Raw genomic sequence first — 26397 nt, forward strand, 5'->3', positions numbered from 1 at the left:
TGTTAATCAGAAATATCTCCTCTGTGGAGATGTTTTTATCATTCTCGGAACTGCATGGAGTTTTTCCTTTAATAATACTACTGTTTGCAGAGGTCCCAGGCATGTGACCTTAAAACAAAACAAAACAAAAAGGCAAATCATTTTCCTACTTTTAGTATGTGGTTAGGAGTGAGTTGGCTCATTCACATCAAGCCTAATTTGATGTGAGTTAGTATGAACCTTTGACAAAATCCATGGTTTAGAATTTAGACTGGAAGGAGACAATAAATCTTACTGTTTAAATCACCCAACAGAGTAACAGTACTGTTTGTAACATTTCTCCAGCCTTCTTTCCTAAATCTGTTACTCTGTGATGTAAAGCCTTGGTTACTTTTCAGTACTTTTAAATTTGTTTGCAGAAGGTGGAGCCCAGAAAATGTGCCCATCATTGAGTGCTCTAAGTTTAGCTGAGGAAAGCAAGGACGTGGTAATATTTCTGTTCCAAAGAGTTGTATTTATCTGAGTTACAGGACTGGTTTACATAAATGAGAAACTAAGATTTTCCATACACCAGGAAAAGTTTCAAAAGGATGGCTTTTGTGCTTGCCACTTCATACCCACCAAATGTTACAAACAAATACTCATGTCTGCAGTACGACATTTGTGGGTGTGCGTAATTGCGGTTCACAAGTCATTCAAGCTCAAGTCTTTTCCAGGTACAAATGAGAAACCCTCAGAAAATGAGGCTCTCTCTGCATTTTTGGAATGAGTTCAGCTATTAGATTTAAGAATTTATTTTTTTGCACAAAAGTAGATATATCAGAGGGTCTTTTGTTTCAAGAAGGAGTTCTAACGCCTTTGGTGTAAAATGGCATTCTTATTATCTTTATCATATGTAACTACATTTTTGGTTGTTGAGATTAGGAGTTAAAGATGTTAAGCTCTTCAATAGCCTGCATAGTTTTAATTAATTTTTAAATAAGCAGACCTTTTGTAGACTGATAAGTTTTTAATGTGACTCCATTGCTTACTTTGGCTACTAAAGTGTCAAATTTGGTTCCAAAACTCATGAGAAGATTCAAAACTCATTCTCTTTTTTTGTGAAGAAACTAGAAAATATTTCAATAAAGTGACTGGGTTTAATATCTAGCATTAGTCTTATCTCTTTTAAATAGCAAAATGACTTTGTCTTAGCAAGAATGTGAAGCAAGTTCAGGGTTAAAGAAATTCATTTTACCATATTACCACTATATTTTCCATTTTGACATTAAAAAAAAGCCAAACCTCACCTCACAGGGGTCTCTCTTATTTAGAGTTTTACAACTTAGTTAAGCTATGTAATTTTGCTGAACATTTTCAAACTACAAAATATGAAATAGTTGTTGCCGATCATAGAAACCTCTTTACTTTCAAAGTATTTTTGAAGTTGAAAACTTTTCATAGTATTTCCTTCAGAAGGCATTTTAAACTTTTCAGTCTTTTGGATATCATACCTAAAAAGTTGAAGTGTCCCTCAAAAAGCACCTTAGTTAATACTACATTTTTCCTAGAGATTTTTAGATGTCTACATTTATCCTATGCAGAAGTTAATCTCCTTAGTGACTCTTCAACTAATCAAATGAGCATTCTCTACAATTAGTGTTGGTCATATAGTTGATTTATTCCTTAGGAATTAGCATTACTTATTTGATCAAAGTCATTAGATTGGTTTTACTATCTTAGTTTTCCTCTAAGTCTTGTACAGCATTTTGGGTAGGTTATGGATTGACAGGAGGAGAACATACACATATACATATGTACATTCACATGTGTGCTTTTAGCTTTATGTTTCCAATTTAGTTAACCAAAGATCCAGTGTTTTTAGAAGTAAAGTCAGAGTTGAAACAGATGCAATATATCAGCATAATTTCTCTTCATCACAAAGGCCCTCAATAGAGATAAACAGCTGCTAATAACAATATACATATAGATTATGTATATACAATATACAGATAGGGTTCCTGAATCAGGAAAGTTCATTTCTTACTATGCCACTGCCCTTTTTAAGTCACTATTCTATAAGAGCTAACAATCTGTGGGCTATTGCATTTTCATCACTATTCCAGGGAACGTGAACTAATAATCTGTGGGCTTCCTTTTAAGGGAATGTTTATAATTACCAGAGTTTCCTGGTTGTTGAAGTGAACTCAGTGTCAGCAAGGACACGTTCTCATCCAGAGGGAGAAAGCAGAGCTAATACCCAGGTGTTCTCTGCCACAAACTTACAAGTGCTCCAGAAAGCCCATTTCCCCATAGGTATTAAAGCTGAAATTTATAACTTTGAATTTTAGAGTAACCCAGTAAGCTCTTGATTATTTTATGTTAGAGAAAAGGACAGAGAAGTATGGCAATCAAAATTCACCAAATTTGTAAAATCATTTATGTTTGGATTTAGAATGATTTTTATACTCAGGTTTGAATGTAGCCATATCTGTCATATCTGCTTAGGGAATTTATGAAAAATAATCAGTCATACTATGAAAATAATCAGTCATACTATAAAAATTTGACCTAACAGGAAGTGAGAAGCTGTTTGGTCTATTTCTTTTTGATGAGAAAAGAATATCTTTCAAAACAATGGAAGGTGGGGCCATTTTCAGAACTTTAATGGAATCCTTTTTGTGAATTCCTAACTTCTGTCTGGCATATACTAGGTGCTCAGGAAATGTTTATTGAATGAGTAAATAAGTGAAGTACTTGTATTCATTGAGGCCTTTAAATGTGTGAGGTGCACAGAATTTAGATATATGAGGACAAAGTTTTACTCTTAAAATATTTGTTGAGAAGAAACATTCATTCAGTACTCATCTACTGGATTTTGAATTGTGATGGCCCTGTGAAGCATTCAAGAATGAAGAAGATGAGAGTTTGAAAGGCTATAGTATACGGAAGTATGTAATGGGTGCAAGGATAGAAGCTGGTGAGTAGTTATATATGATACAAGCAGTGTTAAGGAATTTAAGGCAAGAATAGTTGACTTTTGTGAACAAGGAAAGCTTAATGGAATAGGTAGCATTCAAGCTAGGCCATAAATGTAGCAGGATGAAGCCGGTAGGAAGAAATTTATTTCTGGAGGGGACTTGAGAAAGTACTTGGAAACAAGAAAGCACAGGGCCTGATGAGGGCAGGGCACTGTAAAAGGCCTATCTCCACAGGAAAATACTGGGAATAGAAGTGTTGGGCTGGAATGTAGAGATCTTGAAGCAGACTATTTCGGCTTTCTTTTGGGATCTATTTAATATTTTTGAGTACTATCTTAATGAGATAGATTACAGTGGGGGATGACTAGAGGCAAAAAGATCAGTTAGGAATCTGTGGCACTTATCTAAGGGGGAGATTAAAGCACTTGAAAAGAACACAGAAAAGTTGGTTGTGAAAAAAGAAGTGGCAACTTGACATGGGAACTGATTGAGTGACCAAAGAGGAAGCAGTCAAAGAGGACTCCTGACACATCTTATAAAGGGACATTGTAACTTCAGGGTCATCTGTGACCAGAAGACTGTAAATTATAAACTCCCTTAGATCTAGTCTCTAGGGGCTCTCTTTGGAGGAAACTAGTGCATATATAGGCTCCCTGCCAGGGGCATAGCCCTTCAGGCTTGCCCTCTCCAGAGCTAAATCTCTGAGTCTGTGGCTGGGAATTAGGAGCCAAGTAGTCAGTGTGGTGGGAAAAAGTGGCTTAGTGTGCCAAGTAGAGAAGTGAGCACTGCAGAAGCTGAGATGACGAAGACCAACAGCAGGAGCCAGACAGTAGAGGAATTACTGCTGCACCCAAGCAATGTCCTCAAGGGATGGGAAGATGAAGCTTTCCCAAGGACTGAGCAGAAGGAGTTGGCAGAAAAGAGGGTTGATTGTTATTGGCCTTTGTGTGTTTTTACCCTTTTTCATTAAAAAAAAAAAAAAAAAAAGTCCTCATTAAGGACATTTTAGAAAACAGAGGCAGGTAAAAATGGGAAAAAAAACTCTGTTTTTTTCTATCTGCATAGAACTCTTAATATTTTGGCATAATTTTACAAGTCTTTCTATAAGGCGGGTTTTTTTCAGCTGAAGGTAACAGTATGTACCATATAAATGCAAAAGATAGCTATTAATGCTATTGTTGTTTGTTACTGTTAGTTTACAGTAAGTAGACAGTAGTCAGATCATAAAAGAACTTGTATTTTGTTGGGTAGCTACTGAAGAATTTTCAGCATGGAAGGGGCATGATCAGATTCATATTTTAGAATGGTTTCTTTGGCCTAAATATGAACAGTGAATTAGAAGGCCCTGAGGCTTGAAGTCTGGAAATCAGTTTTGAGGCCAGATCATAAGGGGCTAATCAAGGCATTGGGAATGGCCAGGCCAGGGGCAGGAGGACTGGATAGCAAAGAAATTTGAGAGCTTTGTAAGGGAGAATTGACAGGATGTGGAGATTGACACGTTGTGAAGGTAGAAAAGCATGCTATAGCTGTCTCAATTAGGTGTCCCACAGCGTCTTCAAATTCAACATTTTCAACACAGAAATTGTAATCATTCTTACCAAATTTACACCCTGTCTATCTTTGTCCATTTTCTGCTGCTATAACAGAATATGAAAGAATGGGTCATTATAAGCAACAGAAGTTTGTTTGGCTTATAGCTCTGGAGGCTGGGAAGTCCAAGACCATGGTGCTGGCATCTGACAAGAGCCTTTGTGCTTTGTTAGCCCATGGTAGGAGGAGGAAGACGGAAGACTGAAAGACAAGTGAGGGTGCAAGACAGAGGGAGGAAATAAGTCCAAACACCTTGTTTCAGGAGCTCACACCCATAATGATGAACCTATTCACATGATAATGGCATTAATCTACTCATGAGGGCAGATTGCTCATGGCCTAATCACCTCTTAAAGATCCCACCGCTTAATACTATCACAATGGCACTTGAATTTCAACATGAGTTTTGGAGGGTGCATTTAAAACATAGCACTGTTCTAGATTCCCTCTCTCAGTGAATATACCCTTACCCACCTAGTTACCAAGCTAGAAATTTGAAAGTCATCCTGAAGTCTTATTTCGGTAATATCTATTACTACATCTAGTCAGTCACCAAAACCTATCACATCTTCCACATAAATATTTAAGATTCGTTTTTTTATATCTTTGTTACCACTGTATTTGCCAAGTTTAGGTTTTCTTTGTTTTGTGTTTTTGTTTTTGTTTTTGTTTTTTGAGGTGGAGTTTTGCTCTTGTTGCCCAGGCTGGAGTGCAATGGCACAATTGCGGCTCACTGCAACCTCCGCCTCCTGGATTCAGGCGATTCTCCTGCCTCAGCCTCCTGAGTAGCTGGGATTACAGACCTGCGCCACTGGCCATGCCCAGCTAATTTTTGTATTCTTTTTTAGTAGAGATGGGGTTTCTCCATGTTGGTCAGGCTGGTCTCGAACTCCCAACCTCAGGTGATCCACCCACCTTGGCCTTCCAAAGTGCTGGGATTACAAGCATGAGCCATCGCGCCCAGCCAAGTTTAGGTATTTACTTTTGACTTAAAATAGTAGTTGACAAACTACAGACTACAGACCTAATACAGCCTGCCATCTATTTTTGAAATAATGTTTTAATAGAATATAGCCACTCATTTATATTTTGTCTATTGCTGCTTTTATGCTACTATGACAGATTTGAGTAGTTGTGATTGAGACCATGTGGCCTACAAACCCTAAAATATTTATTTAGTACTATCCGGTCCTATACAGAAAGTTTGCTTACCCCTGGTTTACAATATTGTAATATAACTGAATTCCCTACTTTTAGGCTTCAATCTGGCATTTCCTTCATTGATGTTTTATTTTATTTTTCTTTATTTATGAGACAGAGTCTCACTCTGTCACCCAGGCTGGAGTGCAGTGGCGTGGTCTCAGCTCACTACAACCTCTGCCTCCTGGGTTCAAGCGATTCTCCTGCCTCAGCCTCCTGAGCAGCTAGGACTGCAGGCACCCACCACCATGCTGGCTAATTTTTTGTATTTTTAGTAGAGACGAGATTTCACCATGTTAGCCAGGATGGTCTCGATCTCCTGACCTCGTGATCCACTCGCCTCAGCCTCCCAAAGTGCTGAGATTACAGGCATGAGCCACTGCTCCCAGCCTTTTTTTTTTTTTTTTAATTAGATAGGATCTTGCCCTGTCACCCAGGCTGGAGTGCAGTGGCATGATCTCGACCCACTGCAGCCTCCGTTTCCCAGGCTCAAGCAAGCCTCCCACTTCAGCCTCCTAAGTAGCAGGGACTACAGGTGCACACCACCATGCCCGGCTTATTTTTTGTATTTTAGGTGGAGATGGGGTTTCACCATGTTGCCCAAGCTGGTCTCAAACTCCTGACTCAAGCAATCCGCCCACCCTCACCCTCTCAAAGTGCTGGGATTACAGGCATGAGCCACCCTACCTGGCCTTTTTCAAGTTCTAATTGTTTCTCAAGATTCTTTTGCCAATAAACCCTATCTCAGTCTTCAAGTCCTGTGTAATGTTTCACCTTAAAAGGAATCATTTATGTAAGAATAATCAATCTCCATTAATGTTAATGTTACAAGGTTTACTCTTTCAAGGTTTCGTGTAAGGATTTTTTGATTTATCTGTGTTTTTCTAAAATGATATTTCTTGAAAAGCCTCAGTCCACTGGTTGTCAGTTGTATATCGCAGTGCAAAGGAAGATAGTAAGTATTTTTCCCAGACATTAGCTTTATTTGTTCAGCAAGAACTCTGAGATTTTCTAAGATTTTAATACCTCTACTGTTTTCATTTATTTTGTGACTCCGAAAAGCCCACTACCATATATTATCAGGAAACTCAAGAGGGCCTTTCTTTGACTTCCAGATTCACAACAATGGAAAAAGTTAAAGATAGCCACTTTCTAGGAAAGAGAGAATAGAATCAAGGATTTGCTTCATATATGTGGGAGTATTGATGTTAACATCTCAATTCTAATTAACTCACATTGAGACAGTTTTTTGAAGTGTTAATGCATTTTATTTGTAGGTTTAGTCCCAAACAAATTCCACTAATGACACAACTCCCAGGAGAGATTGGCAATATCCAGAAATCAGTCCACTTTTTATCCTCCACCCAATTAAAATGTAATATTATGTAAATGTTTTGACATATCTATATCTAGTAGGAAGAATTATAACAGAAGAGAAAAACCTTATTTTCTAGGCAAACAAGTGAAATGAATTGGTAGATTTTAATCTGGAGAAGTTCACAGGCACTTAAAAATTACTTGCTTATCTTTTTCTAAACATTAACAGAATTTTTTATAGTGCTGGAAAATCAAAATGGAAGTATAGTTATAGTCATTTAAATACCTACATGATTTTTAAAATGTACAGGGTCTGGTGACTAGTGACATCAGCAAAATAACAGAAGAGGAAGTCTCAAGCTCCACTTCCATGCCCTGCCTCCCACTGCCACCCCTCCGCCACCCCCCGGCCCCGACCCACAAAGTTCAGCTAGACTAGACTAGAGCATCCTTTTGAAAACTGCTACACTTGGAAACAAGCCTGAGTTACCTGCATGATTTGCAGAACTGAATAAAACCTGAATTAGAAGTATAAGAACAGTCTTATTCCAACAGTGCTGCCCCTCCTCTTCCCCTAAGTCAAGCACAACACCAGATGGAGATTTTTTCTCTGAACCCAGAATTTCAACAGGGGGGAAGGGAACTGGATGCAGTCATCCAGTATACCTAGCATTCTGATATGCTTCTTATGAAACCCACTCCAAAGCAGGCAGCATGGCTAGACTGCCTGGAGTCGGGTAGAAATAGATAAAGGAGGCAGAGGTCATGTTGACCAGTGCATGGATCTTGACAGTACCTCTGTGTTCCTGACAGCTGTGATGCCTGGTCACAGATACCAGCCAACCTCATAGTTGACCCCCAAAGCTAAGCTAGTTGCCTTGAGAAGGAAGATGGGAAGTTCATCCTAGCTTGAGTCCTTAGGCTGCTAGCTTCCCACCCAGCCTCAGAGCTCACCTCTGTGACCTGCATATGCAGGGAGTTGCCCACTTCCTCACATTTTGGAGAAGTGAAGGGTCTATACCAGTTTGACTTGAGAAGTCAAGCAGCAGCTCCCCTCACCCTCAGCCAAAAAACCTGCTTTACAACCCTACCCAGGCAGAGAGACTCTCCACCTTTATGAATTTCAGAGAATTCAATGTTCTAGATTGACTTGACATGGGTGCTCAAGCAGTGGCGCCATTCAGCCAATAAGCCATTCCAGTGACTTTGCACAGGCAGGGAGATTTCCACTTTCACGCATTTTAGAGAAGCATAGAGCCTAGACCTGCTTGACCCAGGTAGTCAAACAGCCACTCAACTCTGCCACAAGGCAAACCCATGACTCTACCCTGACAGGGAGGTAATCCTCAATTGAGCATTTCTAAGGGGTACAGCTTCTGGTATTTCCCCTCTCCCAAGAAATTACTCTGCCTAACCTTGGAGCCCAGCCTACAGCCCGGCCCAACTGCAGATGTCAAATAGCAGAATTGCCCATCCAGGGAATACAACTTGCAACCGGCCTGATGAGAAACCATCACAGTTTCTAGCCATTAACTCTGCCTAATAGCAGAGCCCAGCCACTGATCTTACCAGACAGTGGAGTCTATCCAGCAGCCCCATGTAACATCAGAGGAAAGGCATCTGCCCAGCAAGTTAGAGAACTCCCAACAAGCTCTGACTCCCTGGGATCATCACCAGCTGGCCCTTCACAGGCTTAACTAAATAGTGAACCTCTATCCATGCCAAAGAACACCTATTGTAAAGGCTAGAAGGGCGGCTTTCTCCTCAAATGCATAGACAATAACACAAGGACACAAGAACTACAAAGAATCAGAAGAAATCCCAAAAGAAACTAATAAAGCTTCAGTAATGGACCCCAAAGAAATGGAGATCTTTGGAATGACTGAGGAAGAATTTAGAATACTACTCATAAAGATGTTCAGTGATGTACAAGAATATATGGATAGAAAATGTAATAAAATTTGGAAACTGATACATAACAAAAATAACAAGTTTGACAGAAATAGAAACAATATAAAAGAAACACATATAAATTCTAGAGTTGAGGAATGCAATGACCGAACTGAAAAATTCAATAGAAAGCATCATTGGTGGAATTGATAGAGCAGAAGAAAGAATCAATGAGCTGGAAGACAACATTTGATATTATCCAGTTAGAGGACCAGAAAGACAAAAGAGTGAAAAAGAATGAAGAAAGCTTATGGGACTATGAGACACCATCAAGAGATCAAACCTTTGCATACTAGGATTTGCAAAAGAAGAAATAGAAAAAGGGTCACAAAGCCTATTTAAGGAAAGAATGGCTGAAAAATCCCCTAATCTGGGAATAGATGTGAATATCCAGGTACAAGAAGCACAGAAATTTCAATCAAATTCAACACACAGAGGGGTACACAATACATACATTATCTAGCTGGCATACAATAATCTAGCTGTCAAAAATCAAAGACAAAGTATTTTGAGAACAGCAAGAGATGATAAACACATCACATACAAAGGAGACAATATGACTATCAGCAGATTTCCCAGCAGAAACCCAGTAGGCCAGGAGAGAGTGGCATGATATAATTGAAATGCTGAAGGAAAACAAACACAAAAACTACCAGTCAAGAATACTTAACCCAGCAAAGCTATCTTTCATAATTGAGGAGGAAATAATACTTTCTCCCTCAGTTTCATGAAACATATGAATTGCAAAACTCAATGGTATATGTAAAATAGTGCCATATTCAGAAAATGCTAGGACTGTAATAATGGTGTGTAAGGCAATTTCATCCCTAGTACATGGGTTAAAAAACAAAAATATTAATAGCAGCTATAGCTAAAATAAATTATCAAGGTATACACGTTAAAAATGATGTAAATTCTGCCATTAAAAACATAATGTTGAGGGGGTATGCAAAAGTATAGAATTGTTGTATGCAAAGTTAATTGTTGTATGCAAAGTTAAGTTGTTATCAGCTTATACTTGATTGTTTATAAGATGTTCTGTGTAAACCTCATGGTAATCACAAAGCAAAAATCTTTAGTGGAAGTATAAAGCAAAAATAGAAAGGATTCAAAGCATACCACTACAGAAAAACATCAAATCACAAAGGAAGACAGCAAGGGAGGAAGACAGAAAAAATTATTTATCAAACATCCAGAAAAAAAACTAAGAAAATGGCAATAGGCCGGGCACAGTGGCTCATGCTTGTAATCCCAGCACTTTGGGAGGCCGAGGCTGGTGGATCACGTGAGGTCAGGAGTTTGAGACCAGCCTGGCCAATATGGTGAGACCCTATCTCTACTAAAAATACAAAAATTAGCTGAGCATGGTGGCATGCACCTGTAATCCCAGCTACTTGGTAGGCTGAGACAGGAGAATCGCTTGAACCCAGGAGGTGGAGGTTGTAGTGAGCCAGGATCACACCACTGCACTCCAGCCTGGGTGACAGAATAAGACTCCATCTCAAAAAAAAAAAAGAAAGAAAAAAAGAAAAAGAAAAAGGAAATGGCAATAGTACATCCTACATATCAATGATTACCTTGTTTATAAATGGATTAAATTCTCTAATAAAAAGACAGTTACTGAATGGATTAAAAAACAAGACTTAGCTATATACTGTATACAAAGATACATCTCACTTTTAAGGATGCACATAGATGGAAACTGAAGGGATAGATAGATATTCCATGCAAATTCAAACCAAAAGAGAGTAGGGGTAGCTATACATACATAAGACAAAATTGATTTTAAGTCAAAACCCATAAAATGAGACAAAGGACATTATACAATGATAAAGGGGTCAATTTACCAAAAGGATACAACACTTATAAATATGTTTGCACCCAACATTGGAACATCTAAATATATAAAACAAAGATAAAAAGATCTGAAGGGGGAAATAGATTGCAGCACAATAACAACAGGGGACTTCTATACTTCACTTTCAAAAATGGACAGGTTAGCAATCCAGAAAATTAATAAGGAAACACTGGACTGTAACAATACTTTTGACCAAAGGGACCTCACAGACATATATAAAACATTCCGTTCAACAGCAACAGAATACACATTTTCCTTGAGGACACACAGAACATTCTTCAGCTTAGATAACAAAATAAGCCCCAGCAAATTTAAGATGACTGAAATTATATTAAGTATATTTTCTGACTACAATGATATGAAAGTAGAAATCAATAACAGAAAGAATTTTGGAAAAATTAAAAAATACATGGAAATTGCACAACATGTTTCTAAAAACAAATGGCTCAATGAAGAAATTAAATGGGAAATTTAAAAATATATTGGGAAAAATGAAAATGTAAATACAACATACTAAGACTTACAGGATACAGCAAAAGCAGTTCTATGAGGAATGTTTATAGCAAAAAAAAAATATCAAAAAAAAGACAAAGATCTCAAACAACTTAATGTTACAACTCAAGGAAATAGGAAAAAGAACAAACTAAGCCTAAAGCTAGGAGAGAAAAAATACAATAAAGATCAGAGCAGGGATAAAGAAATAGAGACTAGAAAAATAATACAAGACGTTAACAAAATTAAGAGTTGATTTTTGAAAAAATAAAATTGACAGATTTTAGCTAACTTAAGAGAGAAGGAGAGAAGGGTAAAATAAATAAAATCAGAAATTAAAAGAGAAGACAATAGAACTGATACCATGGAAATACCAAGGATCATAAGAGACTATTATGAACAATTATGCACCAACAAATAGGACAACCTAGGAGAAATGGATAAATTCCTAGACATATACCACCTACCAGGAAGCTGAACAGACCAATAATGAGTAAGCAGATTGAATTAATAATTCTTAAAATCTCCCACCAAAGGAAAGCACAGCCCATGGTAGTTTCACAGCTGAATTATAGTAAACATTTAAAGAGCTGATATCAATCCTTCTCAAACTCTTCCAGAAAACCAAAGAGGAGGAAATACTTTCAAACCCTTTTTATGAGTCCAGCATTGCTGTGATACGAAAGCCAGACAGTGATGTTACCAGAAAAGCAAATTAGAAGTCAATATTCGTGATGAGCATAGATGCAAAAATCCTCAAGAAAATACTGGAAAACCAAATTCAATTATACATTCAAAGGATTCTCCACCATGATCAAATGGGATTTATCCCTGAGATACACAAAAGACTCAACATACACAAATCAATAAATGTGGTATATCACATTAACAAAATGAAGTATAAAAACCATATGATCATGTCACTACATGCAGGAAAAGCATTTCATAAAATTCAACATTCTTTTATTTTAAAAAGTCACCAAATTAGGTATAGAAGGAATGTGCCTCAACACAATAAAAACCATGTAAGAGAAGCCTACAGCTAATCATATACTCAATGGTGAAAAGCTGGAAGCTTTTTCTCTTAAAATCTGAAACAAGGTAAGGATGCCCGTTCTCACCACTTCTATTCAAATAGCACTAGAATTCCTTTCCAGAGCAGACAGGCAAGAGAAAGAAATAAAAGGCACACAAATAGGAAAGGAAGAAGTAACATTGTGAATGTTTGCTGACAACACAATGTTATATGTAGAAAACTCTACAGACTCCACCAAAGAGCGATTTGAACTAATAAAGTTGCAGGATACAAAATCGACACAAAGAGCAGTAGCACTTCTGTACAGTAACAATGAACTATCTGAAAAAGAAATCAAAAGAACACTCCTATTTCCAATAGCTACCAAAAAAAAAAAAAAAAAAAAAGAAAAGAAGTTAGGAATAAATTTAACTATGAAGGTGAAAGACCTGTACACTGAAAACTGTAAAAAGAAATTAAAGAAGACAAAGAAATGGAAAGATATCACGTTCTTGTATTGGAAGAATTAATGTTGTTAAAATGTACATACTAATTGATATGGTTTGGATCTGTGTCCCTGTTCAAATCTCATGTTGAATTGTAATCCTCAGCATTGGAGTTGGGACCTGGTGGGAGGTGATTAGATCATGGGGGTGGTTTCTCACAAATGGGTTAGCACCATCCCCCTAGTGCTGTTCTCGTGAAAGAGTTCTCACAAGATCTAGTTGTTTAAAAGTATGCAGCACCTCCAATGGGAGAACACACTAATACACTACCCAAAGTCATTGATATGGTTTGGCTGCATGTCCCCACCCAAATCTCATCTCAAATTGTAATTCCCACATGTTGAGGGAGGGACCTGGTGGGGGGTGATAGGATCATGGGGGAGGTTTTGCCCATGCTGTTCTCGTGATAGTGAGTTCTCCTGAGATCTGATAGTTTAAAAGTGTGTGGCAGTTCTCTCTCTCTCTCTCTCTCTCTCTCTCTCTCTGTCTCTCCTGCCGCCTAGTGAAGAAGGTGCTTCCTTCTCCTTTGTCTTCTGCCATGATTGTCAGTTTCCTGAGGGCTTCCCAGCCATCTGGAACTGAGTCAATTAAACCTCTTTTCTTTATAAAATAACTCAGTCTCAGGTAGTTCTTTATAGCAGTGTGAGAATGGACCAATACAGTGATCTATGGATTTAATGCAATCACTATGAAAATTCCAATGTTAGTTTTCATAGAAATAGAAAAAATAATCTTAAAATTCATATGAAACTGCATATAAACACACACAAAAAAATCCCTCAAATATCCAAGGCAATTATGAGCACAGAGAGCTAAGCTGGAGGTATCATACTACCTGATTTTAAACTATGCTACCTATACTACAAAGTTGTAGTAATTAAAACAGCTTGGTACTGGCCAAAAAAAAAAAAAGACCTGTCAACCAATTGAAGGGCATAATAGAAAACTCAGAAACAAACCCATGCATGTATGATCAATTGATTTTTGACAAAGGGCCAAAAAGGGAAAAGGATAGTCTCATCAATAAGTGGTTTTGGGAAAACTGGATATCCACATGGAGAATAATGAAATTGGGCCCATATACAAAAATCAACACTAAATAAGTAGGTTTAATCTTAAAACCAGAAACTGTAAATCTGACAGAAGAAAACATAGGGGAAAAATGACATATTAGTACAGTTAATGATATTTTGGATTTGACAAGAGGTAATGAAAGCAAAAATAGATAAGTGGGATTACATCCACCGAAAAGCTTCCACACAGCAAAGGAAACAAGTGTGCAGAGTCAAACTACAATTGGGAAAAAAATATTTGCAAGCCAGACGTCTAATAAAGGGTTAATATCTAAAATATATAAGGAGCTCAAACAACTTAATAGCAAGAAAACAAAACAAAAAAATTAAAACCTGGGGACGGGACCTGAAAAGACATTTCTCAAAAGAAGACACAAATGGCCAACAGATACATGAAAAAATGTTCAGCATCACTAATGATTAGGGAAATGCAAATTAAAACCATGATGACGTATCACCTCACACCTGTCAGAATGGCTATCAAAAAAAGAGTAAAATGTTGGCAAGGATGTGGAGAAAAGGGAACCCTTGTACACTGTTGGTGGGAATGTAAATTAGTACAGCCATTATGAAAACTGTATGATGATTCCTCAAAAATCTAACATTAGCATTATATGAATCAGAAATACCACTTTTAGATATTCACCTAAACGATTTGAAATTCATTTGTTAAAGAGATGTCTACACTACATGTTCATTGCAGCACTATTCACAGTCGCCAAGTTACGGACTCAACTTAAGTGTCCATAAACAAATGAATAGGTAAGGAGAATGTGGTGTATTATATATGCACAACAGAATACTTTTCAGCTTTGCAAAAGAAGGAAATTCTGTCACTGGCAACATCAGTGGAACTGGAGAACATTATGCTAAGTGAAGTAAGCCAGGCACAGAAAGACAAATACCCTGTGTTCTCACTTATATGTGGACTCAAACAGTTAAACTCATAGAAGCACAGTAGAATGGTGGTAAGAGAGGCTGGAGGGGTGGGAGGAATAGGGAGATGATGCTCACAGGGTTCAAAATCATACAGGAGGAATATGTTGTTGGTTTGTTTTTTAGTTCTATTGCACAGCATCATTAATGTAGTTAACAATGGAGTATTATACATCTCAAAATGGCTAAGAAAATGAATATCTAATGTTCTCACCACAAAAGTATGTTAAGTATTTGAAGTGATGGATGTTAACTAGTTTGATTTAATTTTTCCACATTGTATTCATAAATCATAACATCACTTTGTACTCCAAAAATTTATACAATTATAAGTTATCAATTTACACTTTTAAAAAATACTAGAAAATGTTTGAAAGGCATCAAACTTAGCTATATGATTTAATTTAGATGCTAGCTAAGCAATACCAAGTAAAAATCTACTCATTTCAATTCAAGATGTATTGAACACTTACTAAGTGCAAGGAAGTATGCAGAATGCTCATTTATTTGATACTTTGTTGGAAAGTTAACTATATTGAATATATCTCACTCGTTTTCTTTTGTCTTTTAAAGGTGAGAATTCGAACTCTTTTAGAAACTAATAACAGTTTCAATTAAGTTCTTGAAACCAGATTTTCAGAAAAGTTTATAAACAACTATTTCAGTGTATGACATAGCCTTTCAGTATAATTTGGAGAGCATGATATTGTTACCTGCATTACTTCTCTTTCTACTAGTAGATAATAATATTCTACTAGTATTAAAACACAGAAATGTTCTTAGAGATGGAAACATAAGTAACTGGTTAGAGTGCTTCAATAATTTTGTATCTGCTACTAACTAATGCCTCGTATTTGGTCATGGTTTCATGTGCACAAATAAACCAAAAGATCACAGTGACTAAAAATGTTGTAATAACTTTAGGTTGTATACATGCTGAATGGCTAAAATCTCCAGCATAAATGAAAATGAAATAAATGGCTACTAATAAAATAGTATGCCTCTATCATATTCTTCAGCCCAAAGCATTTTTGCTGACAGCATTTATTAGATGTCTAAGATCTACTTCAGGGAGGGACAGAAGAGCCAAACAGTGTTTTCAGAGTCAGATGCTTACCATTTTTTTTTTTTTTTTTTTTTTTTGAGACAGTCTCGCTCTGTTGCAGAGGCTGGAGTGCAGTGGCATGATCTCGGCACACTGCAACCTCCGCCTCCCAAGTTCAAGTGATTCTCCTGCCTTAGCCTCTGGAGTAGCTGGGATTACAGGTACCTGCCACCACGCCCAGCTAATTTTTGTATCTTTAGGAGAGATGGGGTTTCACCATGTTGGTCAGGTTGGTCTTGAACTCCTGACCTCAGGTGATCTGCTCGCCTCGGCCTCCCAAAGTGCTGGAATTACAGGCGTGAGCCACTGCTCCCGGCCACTTTTTTTTTTTTTAATTAAATTAAGGGCTTTTCATATTTTCATTTTCAAATAAAAGCAAACCCAAACTTATAAATAATTTGAAATAAATTACTGTTCCTTTGAAACTTCTAATTATAACATTTTAAATTCTTTTAAGAGAAAATGACTTAGAATTGTATGGGTCCCATTGCCTATCCTTTAGGGCATTGAGTCAATGAACTTGCTGGCAAAGAAACTACAGACTATGGTATTATGGCACTCTCCCCTAACTCCTTACATTGAAAAGTATTCACACGAAACAAGGACTTGGTTATTTCTATTCTCTCTAGAGTTCCTAAGGACAGAATCAGGATTGGTGAGTCAAAGTGACTAGGAGGCAGATTTGGGCTCAACAATATGGAACAACTTTCTAACAGGTAGACCAGGTCCAAAATGGAATAAATCTGTGATATCAGAGAGCTGAAACGTGGACAGTTTTATTTGTGGGTATATAATAAATTAATTTTATTGCTTATTTTGACTTGAATCATGAACCTCTGTTTCTGCCTGAGGGAGCATTGCAAAACTTCTCGACTGTATTTCAACAGATGACCAAGAATTTAATTCTCTTAATATTTATTGAGCACTATCATATGCAAAGTATTGGCATAATCTTCTTGTGCCCCCTTCATAGAATGCAAATTTTTTAAAATTTTTATTTTTAATTATGGTAAAACACATATAACATAAAATTTACCTTCTTAACCATTGTATTAGTCCGTTCTTGTGTTGCTATAAAGAAATATTTGAGAGTGAGTAATGTCTAAGGAAAAGAGGTTTAATTTGCTTACAGTTCTGTAGGCTGTAAGCATGGTATCAACATCTGCTTGGCTTCAGGTGAAGGCCTCAGGAAGCTTACAACTATGGTGGAAGGTGATGGGGAGCCAGCATGCTTTAAACAACCAGATCTCGTGAGAACTCACTCTTTGTCAGGAGGACAGCAACAAACCATTCAGGAAGGATCTGCCCCCATGACCCAAACACCTCCCACCAGGGCGAACCTTCAAAACTGGGGATGACATTTCAACATGAGAGCTGGAGGAGACAAACATCCAAACTATATCAACCATTTTTAAGTTAAGTCATGTTAGGTATATTCATACTGTTGTGCAACCAAACTCCGGAACTTTTTCCTCTGGCAAAACTGAAATTCTGTACCTATTAAATAATGCCTCATTTCCTTGTGCCCTCAGCCTCTGCCAGCCAGCATTCTACTTTCTGTTTCTATTAATTCAGTTACTCTAGACACTTCATGTAAGTGGAATCATGCAGTCTTTTCTGTGACTGGCTTATTTTACTTAGCGTAATCTTCTCAAAGTTTATGCAGGTCATGCTATTTATCAGTTTCCTTTTTAAGGCTGGATAATATTCCATTTTATGTATATACCAAATTTTCTTTATTCCTTCATCCACTGATGGACATTTAGGTTGCTTCCACCTCTTGGCTGTTGTGGATAATGCTGCTATCAACATGTATGTGCAAAAATCTTCAATTCTTTTGAATATATACCTAGACTTGGGATTGCTGGGCCATGTGGCCATTCTGCTTTAAATGTTTTGAGGAAGTGCTATACTGTTTTTCATAGCAACTGCATCGTTTTGCATTCCCACCATCAACACATAAGGGTTCCAATTTCTCTACATCCTTACCACCACTTGTTATTTCTGCTTTTTAAAATAGTGACCATTCTAAGAGGTGTGAGAAATATTGACATAATTCTGACTTCAGTGCCCTGTGCGATAAACTATACATAACAGCTACTGAATAAAAGCTTATGATTGAGATGGACTGAAACTTTGGGTTTTCATAATATTTGCTTTATAAAGTTGATCTTGGATAGAGATTATTAATACAGTCTATGTTCTGTGCTTCAGGATGAAATAAAGACACATCTTAGAAATAGCTCTTCTTATGGCTGTTACTATATTTCAGTTTTCAGCATAGATGTTGATTTTTATGTGTTATTCTCATAAATACCCATCACTGTCCTAGCTTAGGGTCATAAGCTATCATGGCTTTAGTAATCTGCTTCTCTCCTTGATTCTAGCAATTTTTTTTTAATAACACTTGGGAAAGATAGACATGCTAATTCCTCTATAAGAAGACTATTTAGTATACCCTGGAATTAAGGGTTTTGAAGTTCTTTTTTGAAAGATTTATCATAAAAAAAAAATCTAGTTTAGTACGTCTAGAATTGTGTTGTTTACTTTTTCTTTTTGCTTACTCCCCTGCAATGCCTACAGGCTGATATGAGATCACTGGTGCTGAGAGCCAAGTTTACAGTGAATGTGGTCATGTTTAAACTTTTGCTATTTTTAATAAATTCTTGGTAACCTCTATATTAATGGTCTAACAATTAGCAATTCTAGGCCTGTTGAAAAAGAGATGTTGTTGTCATATTTGAAAAAAAAGTGATTTGGGAATAAATAAGAAAAGAGCAGGAAGTTTTCATCTCCAAGTAATTATTCAGAAGAATGTCTTCAGTAGTATTTTATTTGCAGTGAGTGAAATCAGCATTCTCAGAGACTAGTGTTTGCAACTAGAAAACATGTCTTTCTCTGAACATGTCAGCATAATAAACAGCCAGGTGCTTTGTAGCTACTTCCCATTATATAGATAATGTTGATGTAGAGCAGGATTCAGTGAGTTTTATGTTTAAAATAAAGAGATTTCAGGTAATTTATTGCTTCTTTGAGAGCAATATAAGAAATCTGTAAGGTATATTTGTCCTTTACCTATGAATCAAAACTAAGTGCCATGAGGAACAAGTAGAATGTCTTTTAAACTTACAGAAGTAAATGTTTGTTGAATAACTACCCAAGCAAGCCTACACAAAGAGGAGTTGGGGATAATCTGGTAATACTATTCCTACTTAAATAATGCCTATCATGACCATTTCACAATAACGTTTTGTTGAGTACAAAAAAATTTCTACAGAAAGACTCTTCAGGTTCTCCTTTTTTTATTTAAAAAAAAAAAAAAAAAAAAAACAGTTGAGGGTGTGGAGGTATGAATAACTACCAGATCGAATACATGGGAATAACCATTTTTATTTGGACATTTCCCCTCATACTTGCTTTTAGAGAAAGAAATTCTTTCCTGTTTTAGGCCTCCAAGGGATAAACGAGAAAGAAAATGGCTGTTCATAAGAAATCCGTAATATGAACAAATCAAACATAAATTCAGGTATCAGGAAGAAGCTTGGCTTAAGGGGAGTGTTATTAGCATCACCATCCATCCTCATTAGTCCAAAAGCTTAGGTTTTTAAGATGACTACAAACTCCAGAATTAATTATATTTCAAAGCAGATATCTCATTTTCTTTTGAAAAAGCAAATAGATGTCTTTTCACGGGCCAATTTTATCACTAGCACCTATTATCAATATCAATACTTATGGACAATTGTTTTTTAAAATACTTTTTTAAAATGGTAATACACTTATATTTTAATTGAAGCTTTTATAGACTATATTTCAAATGTGAATAGTTTCCCTAGTTAGGAGAAATATTATACTGTAATTTACTGTAAAACTGATGGAGTCAGTTTTATTAAATTCTCTGAAAACAATTTTCTGTATTTATATTTTGAGAGTTGTTATTCCACTTCCATATTTGTCTTTAAGAAACTTAGTGTGTGTGTGTGTGTGTATGTGTGTGTGTGTGTGTAGTTCCCAAATTTTAATCTAAACTTATAATAGGTTAGCCTTTCAACAAGTTTTTTTTGTTTTTATTTTTTAGTGGTGACATTTTGGAATAAGAAATTTGTGACTTATTGCTCTCTTTGTAAACATAATTTCACAAATAATTTAGGGACTTGGATCATTCAGGGATACCATGTTTATTGGAAGAAAAGATTATATTAAGTAGGTGGCAGTTTAAAGAGGTTGAAATAAAGGTAAGCATTTGGAAGAATATTTGGAAGCAGTAGAAATTAACTAACTTAGTTGTCTACAAACAGCCATTTCTATAATAAATTCCATTTTTTTATAACTCTGAAAATCAATTCTGCATTAAATTTTACTATTTTGGTAAATGATCTTCATACAGTAACACTTTGTGATGGACCAGATGTTGCTAGCTTATGTAATTAACCCAGGTGAAAATATAAGTTATATTGATGAAAATCTATAAATGTATAAAAGCAATAGAGAATAGTAGTATTTTAGTAGCAAAGAGAAACGTGTAGGTTTACTGCATCTTCCAGCCCATTCTCCCTGAGAAGGTACCACATTGGAGATGTTATAAGCTCATGCTTGATTTAAGGTTTGAATAAGTTAACAGCTGGGCAATATGTTGTTTTAAAGAATAAAGTCTAGGCAGCACCATTTATTATTAGTTTAAATTTCAGTATTCAATTTATTCATCACTGCCTAATAAAGACCCTACTTCCTTTTTCACCACATTTACTCACTGACTGATGTTCTATCACTGTCCAAAAGAAGACAAAGACAAATGTCTCTGTGTGGGCAGAAGATGCTCAGTCAGGATAGCTGTGTGATGTCTACCAGGTTTAACAAATCTAGCAATACAAAGCATAAAAAAGTGGACTCCTGAAAAAGATCTACTGTTAAGTAATTTAAGAATCACACCCTCAAAGATCCTGTTTGTAGTTTTTGGTAACCTGGAGGGCATATTGAGTAGGCACCTATTCGACATAATGTCTAATTTGTTGACATTGAAAAAAGAGTTCAAGATTATACTCAATATATTTGCATAAATAAGGTAGCCTTACATAAACTACAAGAGGCCAAGAAAAAGCAACCTAAAAATGAAAAGCCATTTAATCAGGTTATATATATCAGAATAGTGGAAGATCAGATCAGAAGTCAGGGACAGATCCAAGTCTTCTGTTAAAAACTCATCACTGGCCTCATGTTTTCTTCTGGATTTAATAAATGGTTATTAGAATTGTGATTGTGTTTTATATTATTTCAGTATCAGTTGCACTTTAAAGGAATAGCAGAAACTTCAACAAAGTTTAAAATTTCTGCCTATTAAAAGACATTGTTTTAAAAATGAGTAGGAAGCCGGCCGGGCATGGTGGCTCATGCCTGTAATCCCAGCACTTTGTGGGGCCGAGGCGGGCAGATCACGAGGTCAGGAGATCGAGACCATCCTGGCTAACACTGTGAAACCCCGTCTCTACTAAAAATACAAAAAAAAAATTAGCCGGGCGTGGTGGCTGGTGGGCGCCTGTAGTCCCAGCTACTCGGGAGGCTGAGGCAGGAGAATGGCGTGAACCCGGGAGGCGGAGCTTGCAGTGAGCCAAGATCGCGCCACTGCACTCCAGCCTGGGTGACAGAGCGAGACTCCGTCTCAAAAAAAAAAAAAAATAATAATAATAATAATAATAATAGGAAGCCACAGATTCAGAGAAAATATTGACAACACATATATTTGATAAAAGATTTGTATCTAGAATCTTACCATTCAAAAATAAGACAATGTTTTAAGTGAACAAAATACCTGACCAGACATTCATGAGAAGACAAATTGGGGCCAATAAACACAGAGAAAATATTCAAATCATATTCAGGGCAATACAAATTAAACCACTATGAGATAACACCCACTAGATTGACATTTAAAAAAAAAAATGAAAAAACCAGATGTTAGCAAGGATGTAGAGAACCAGGACTGTCAAACACAAGTCACTGGTTGGAGTGTAAAATGTGACAAGCAATTTGACAGTCTTTATAAAGTTAAACATACATATTCTTTATGACCCATCATGCCCAGATATTTATGATACCCAAGTTTTTATCAAAGATATGAAAACATTTGTTCACAAAAAGATCTGCACATGTGTATCATAACAGTTCATAATAGCCAAACATTGGAAGCAACCCAAATTTACTTTAATAGGATAATAAGTAAACAATTATTGGAAATGTTTATGGAGTACTAGTTAGTAATAAAAAGATACAAACTACTGACACCACAGTAATTTCTGTGAATCTCAAAAATACTTTGTGTTGAGTGAAGAAACCCGACATTAAAAAGAACATAGTGTATGATTCTATTTATTTGAATTGTTAGAAGTAGCAACTAATCTATGATGATAGAAAGCAGAACAGTGGTTGTGGTGGGAGGGGGTGTTGGCAGTGGCAGGGAGGAGGGATGTTAGAGATTATATGGAAAGTGGTACAAAGGAACTTTATGAGATGACAAAAAAACATTCTAGGAGGTTGGGTTAGGCAGGTGTATCCATCTGTCAAAACTTGTTGAACTATATACACTTGAGATACAGTTGATTACACTGTAACTAAATTATATCTCAAAGGAAAAAAAGTTTTAAAAATGTTTCAAAGACAGCAAAACCTGATTAGAATTCCAAAATATTGGAGAAGAAGAAACACTTCTAAATTCAATCTGGAAGGCAAGTATTACCCTGATACCAAAGCTAGGCAAACACGTATAAGAATTCATAGTAGAATGGCAAGTATGACTATAGTGATAGAAAGTAGATCTATCAGGAATGGTAGAGTATTTTCAGCATATTACTAAAAACTAAAGAGATCATTTGTATCAAGGTTTGTCTAAGGAAGGTACTATGTGTGCAGCATCATTCTAGAAGCAGAGTCAGATCATTTCTTGAGATCCTTTCCTATTCTTTCCTATTAGGATTCTATTATTATGAGTGCTTATTATGTCTCGGGGCTGTACTGAATCTTGTGTGTTCATTTTTTTCATTCTTAGACCGTTTCCAGAGAACATGAAAGTTTAAAATGTGATTGCTCTTTTGAAATAGTAGTATCAACATTTTATTGTTGACAAAGTTAAAATATAACAATAGTAACAAGTGTTTATTTGGCGCATCCTTGTATACACTCTAATATGTTAACTCTTTAAACCTTCACAATAACCCTACAAGGTAGTTACTATTGTTAGGCCCATTTTTAAATTGAGGAGTCACAGTCACAAGCTAAAAAGTGCCAGAGCCAAAATTCCAACCCTGTAGTTTCACTTCAGATAACCATGCATTTAACTGCTACTTACCCACCATTACATTCTTAACCTTAACAAGTCCTTAAAATTTAATAATGTTATTTATTTGCTGATATTTAAATGAATTAAAATATTAATGGAAGAATTACAATATTTAATATGATACTAGATTTTTAAATATGTTGAAAACCTCAATATGAATAAAATGCAAAAATTATTAGCATTTATAATAAACAAAACACAAAACATCTCTATCTGTCTAAACAAAGCTTTTGCCTACCCAGACTGTTGGGGCTAAGTGCCTATGTTACCCTATAAACTGCCCTTGGTTTGATTTCTAATCATACCACCATTGTGTGATAGATATCAAGATAAAGCTGAAATGCCAGGTCAGACTCCAGATTTTCTGGCTAGATTTTCAGTTTTACTTTTGGTTGTTTTGACCATGTTTTATAATAGGTACCTAGTCAACATAAGTAACTCATTAGGATCAGCTCTGCTTTTTAATGTTGTTGATATAACATCAGTCTTTCTGGCTTAAAATTTCTTATAAAATTTTTGAGTGAGTATTTGCATATATAACTGTGTTTTAAAGTTATACTGTAAACACTTGTATTTCTTCATAACTTTAAGTACTTTGGTCTAACTCTTTATATGCAGAGTTTGAAATATTAATGAATTTCATCAAAATATATAATTAGTTGATAAACTGTGAGTGCTCTTGGTATGTTATCATCATACAAATAACTATACATTATAATATAGTCCCATTTCAGTTATCTATTGCTGTGTAAAAATGACCTCAAACTCAGTAACTAAAACAAGCAGCTCATAATTTTTTTAGGTCAGGGATTTGGATAAGGTACAAATTGGATGGATCATAATGTTCTGCAATATCTGGGACCTTAGTTGGGGCTCCTCAAATGGTTAGGAGCTGCCTAGAATACTCCATGGATGTTTCAACTCATAGGGTCATGTCTCAAGCCTTGACTCTGCCTGCTGGACCAAATGCTTAGTTCTCCATGTGTGGCTTTTCCATGTGCTACCTTTGGTTTTTTCACAACACGGTGGTCTCGGGTTCTAAGAAGACATATTCCTAAAGTATCAGCTCTAATGTCCTAGCAGTTATCAAGCCTCTTCTTTTTTTTTCACTCACCACCATACTAATAAGGATCAAGCCTCTTCTGGCATCAGAATTTTTTTTTGTGGCCAAATCAGATATATATATAACCAATCTTCTCTATTAGAGAGTTATGTTTTTCTTAGCAGGTATCTCATGGTCAGGCCTAGAGTCAATGTGGGAAGAGACTATATGAGGGTATGAATCACTTGTACACTTATACTTATGTGTAAGTAATGGTTCACTGGAAACCACCAATGTACCAAAACAGTTGACTAAACATGCTTAGCACACTTCTGTGTTCATATCAGGTACTCTGTACTTAGTGATTGATTTAAAAATCAAGGACATTTTTGTATATGCTTTTTCTATTTATGTGAATTGTTACATTTTGCCACATTAACCTTTAATATATGAATAAAGTTAAAACAATGAAGAGACTTGAGTAAGTACTCTTTCTAATGGATATCCTAGAACTGAGGTCCTTCTATGTGCTTCCATTAATAGCAATGTAATACCAGATCTCAACTGCCATTGTGCTGCCTTACATTATACTTCCATGTAATAGTTGCATTGCTATAGGAATATAGGTTACTAAACTATCATTCTCATTACTTTCCAAAGAAATGTTCAATATCATGCTATTTAAAGACTAAATATGATAATGATTTTAATACAGTGTCATTCTTCTAATGTTACATAGATACATGTATTTATCCTGTGCATCTTGGTATGAGGATTTAAAAATCCATTTTAGGGGAAAGTTTTGTGTGCAGAGCACAGAGCGCTAGATATCAAGTAGGTTTATGTAAATAGTGTATTGCTTCATGTTCGTGGTGCCATATAACAGAATCTTTTCTGCTAATTTAAGTCACAAATGAATATATCAAAATGATATCAGCAAACCCACGGAATGTACAGGAAGGCTAAAGAGCCAGGCTGAGTCAGGATGCAAGGCACTGCCTACCTGACAATGTAACTACTAGGAATTTGCCTCTGCAGTTGCTGACATAGCCCCACTGCATATTTATGGACTCCATGCTACTATGGCCAGCGCAAATAATCTTTTATCTTATCAAAAATAATTTGGGCATATCAGGAAGTAAATATAATATACCCTTCCTCAAAAACAAACAAACAAAACCCTAGAAGAAAACACTCATATACTTATCACTTGGATTAAACAATGATTGATAGTTTTCTCTATTTGCATTAAAATACTTCAACACAGAAATAAATTACAGAAGTCATGTTTTACCACTAAAAATATGAATATGAATACCTTAAAATGGAAAAACTTATGTAACCATAATAAAATTCATATATGTAATGAATTAATAATTCCCTAATAATCATCTAATACCCAGCCCATGTTCAAATTTTCCTAAGTGTTTGCAAAATGTTTTTTATAGCTTGTCTGTATAGGTCCAGATCCAGTCAAGGTTTACATGTTGAATTTTTTTTAGTCTCTTGAGTTTTGCTTTAGACCATTCAAGCTACTTTAACAAAATACTATTAACTGGGTGGCTTTATAAACAAGAAAAGAGAATTTTCTTTCTCTCAGTTCTTGAGGATGAGAAGTCCAGGATCAAGGCATTAGCAGATTTGGTGTCTCGTGAGGGCCTATTTCCTGGTTCATAGATGGCCATCTTCTCGTTGTGTCCTCATGTGGTGGACGGGATGAGAAACCTTTCTGGAATTTTTTATAAGAGCATTAAACCCATTTGTGAGGGCTTCACCCTCAGGACCTACTCACCTTCCAAAGCCCCCACCTCCAAATACCATCACATTGGGAATTAAGTTTCAACATATGAATATGGGAAGGACAAAAATATTCAGTATCTCCTACCCTTTTAATTTTTCTCATACCTTTGACTTGATAAAGTTGGGCTAGTTGTCCTGTATAGAATGACTCACGTTCTGGACTTGTTAGATTTTTTCTATGTAGCATCATGTAACTTGTTCCTCTATCATCTATATTTTCTGCTACCTGTAAGTTAGATTTAAA

General features: G+C 36.1%; 1 protein-coding gene and 1 long non-coding RNA gene across 4 annotated transcripts in view; one reads left to right on the top strand and one right to left on the bottom strand.

Moving 5' to 3' along the window:
• Positions 1 to 26397, top strand: part of CWC27 (CWC27 spliceosome associated cyclophilin) — a 255598-nt gene that overhangs the window by 67851 nt on the left and 161350 nt on the right.
• LOC129059683 (uncharacterized) overlaps positions 1 to 26397 on the bottom strand; it is a 51968-nt gene that overhangs the window by 4447 nt on the left and 21124 nt on the right. The window contains exons 3-4 of one of the 2 annotated variants that reach the window (XR_008525702.2): positions 26259 to 26379; positions 23018 to 26082 (exon numbers count right to left, since the gene is read on the bottom strand). This is a non-coding gene — a long non-coding RNA (uncharacterized LOC129059683). Of the gene's footprint in view, positions 1 to 23017; positions 26083 to 26258; positions 26380 to 26397 lie in introns of those variants that run through there. The other variant, XR_008525701.2, reaches the window with a different exon arrangement.

The sequence above is a fragment of the Pongo abelii genome, chromosome 4 (genome assembly GCF_028885655.2).
Source record: "Pongo abelii isolate AG06213 chromosome 4, NHGRI_mPonAbe1-v2.0_pri, whole genome shotgun sequence".
Lineage (NCBI taxonomy): Eukaryota > Metazoa > Chordata > Mammalia > Primates > Hominidae > Pongo > Pongo abelii.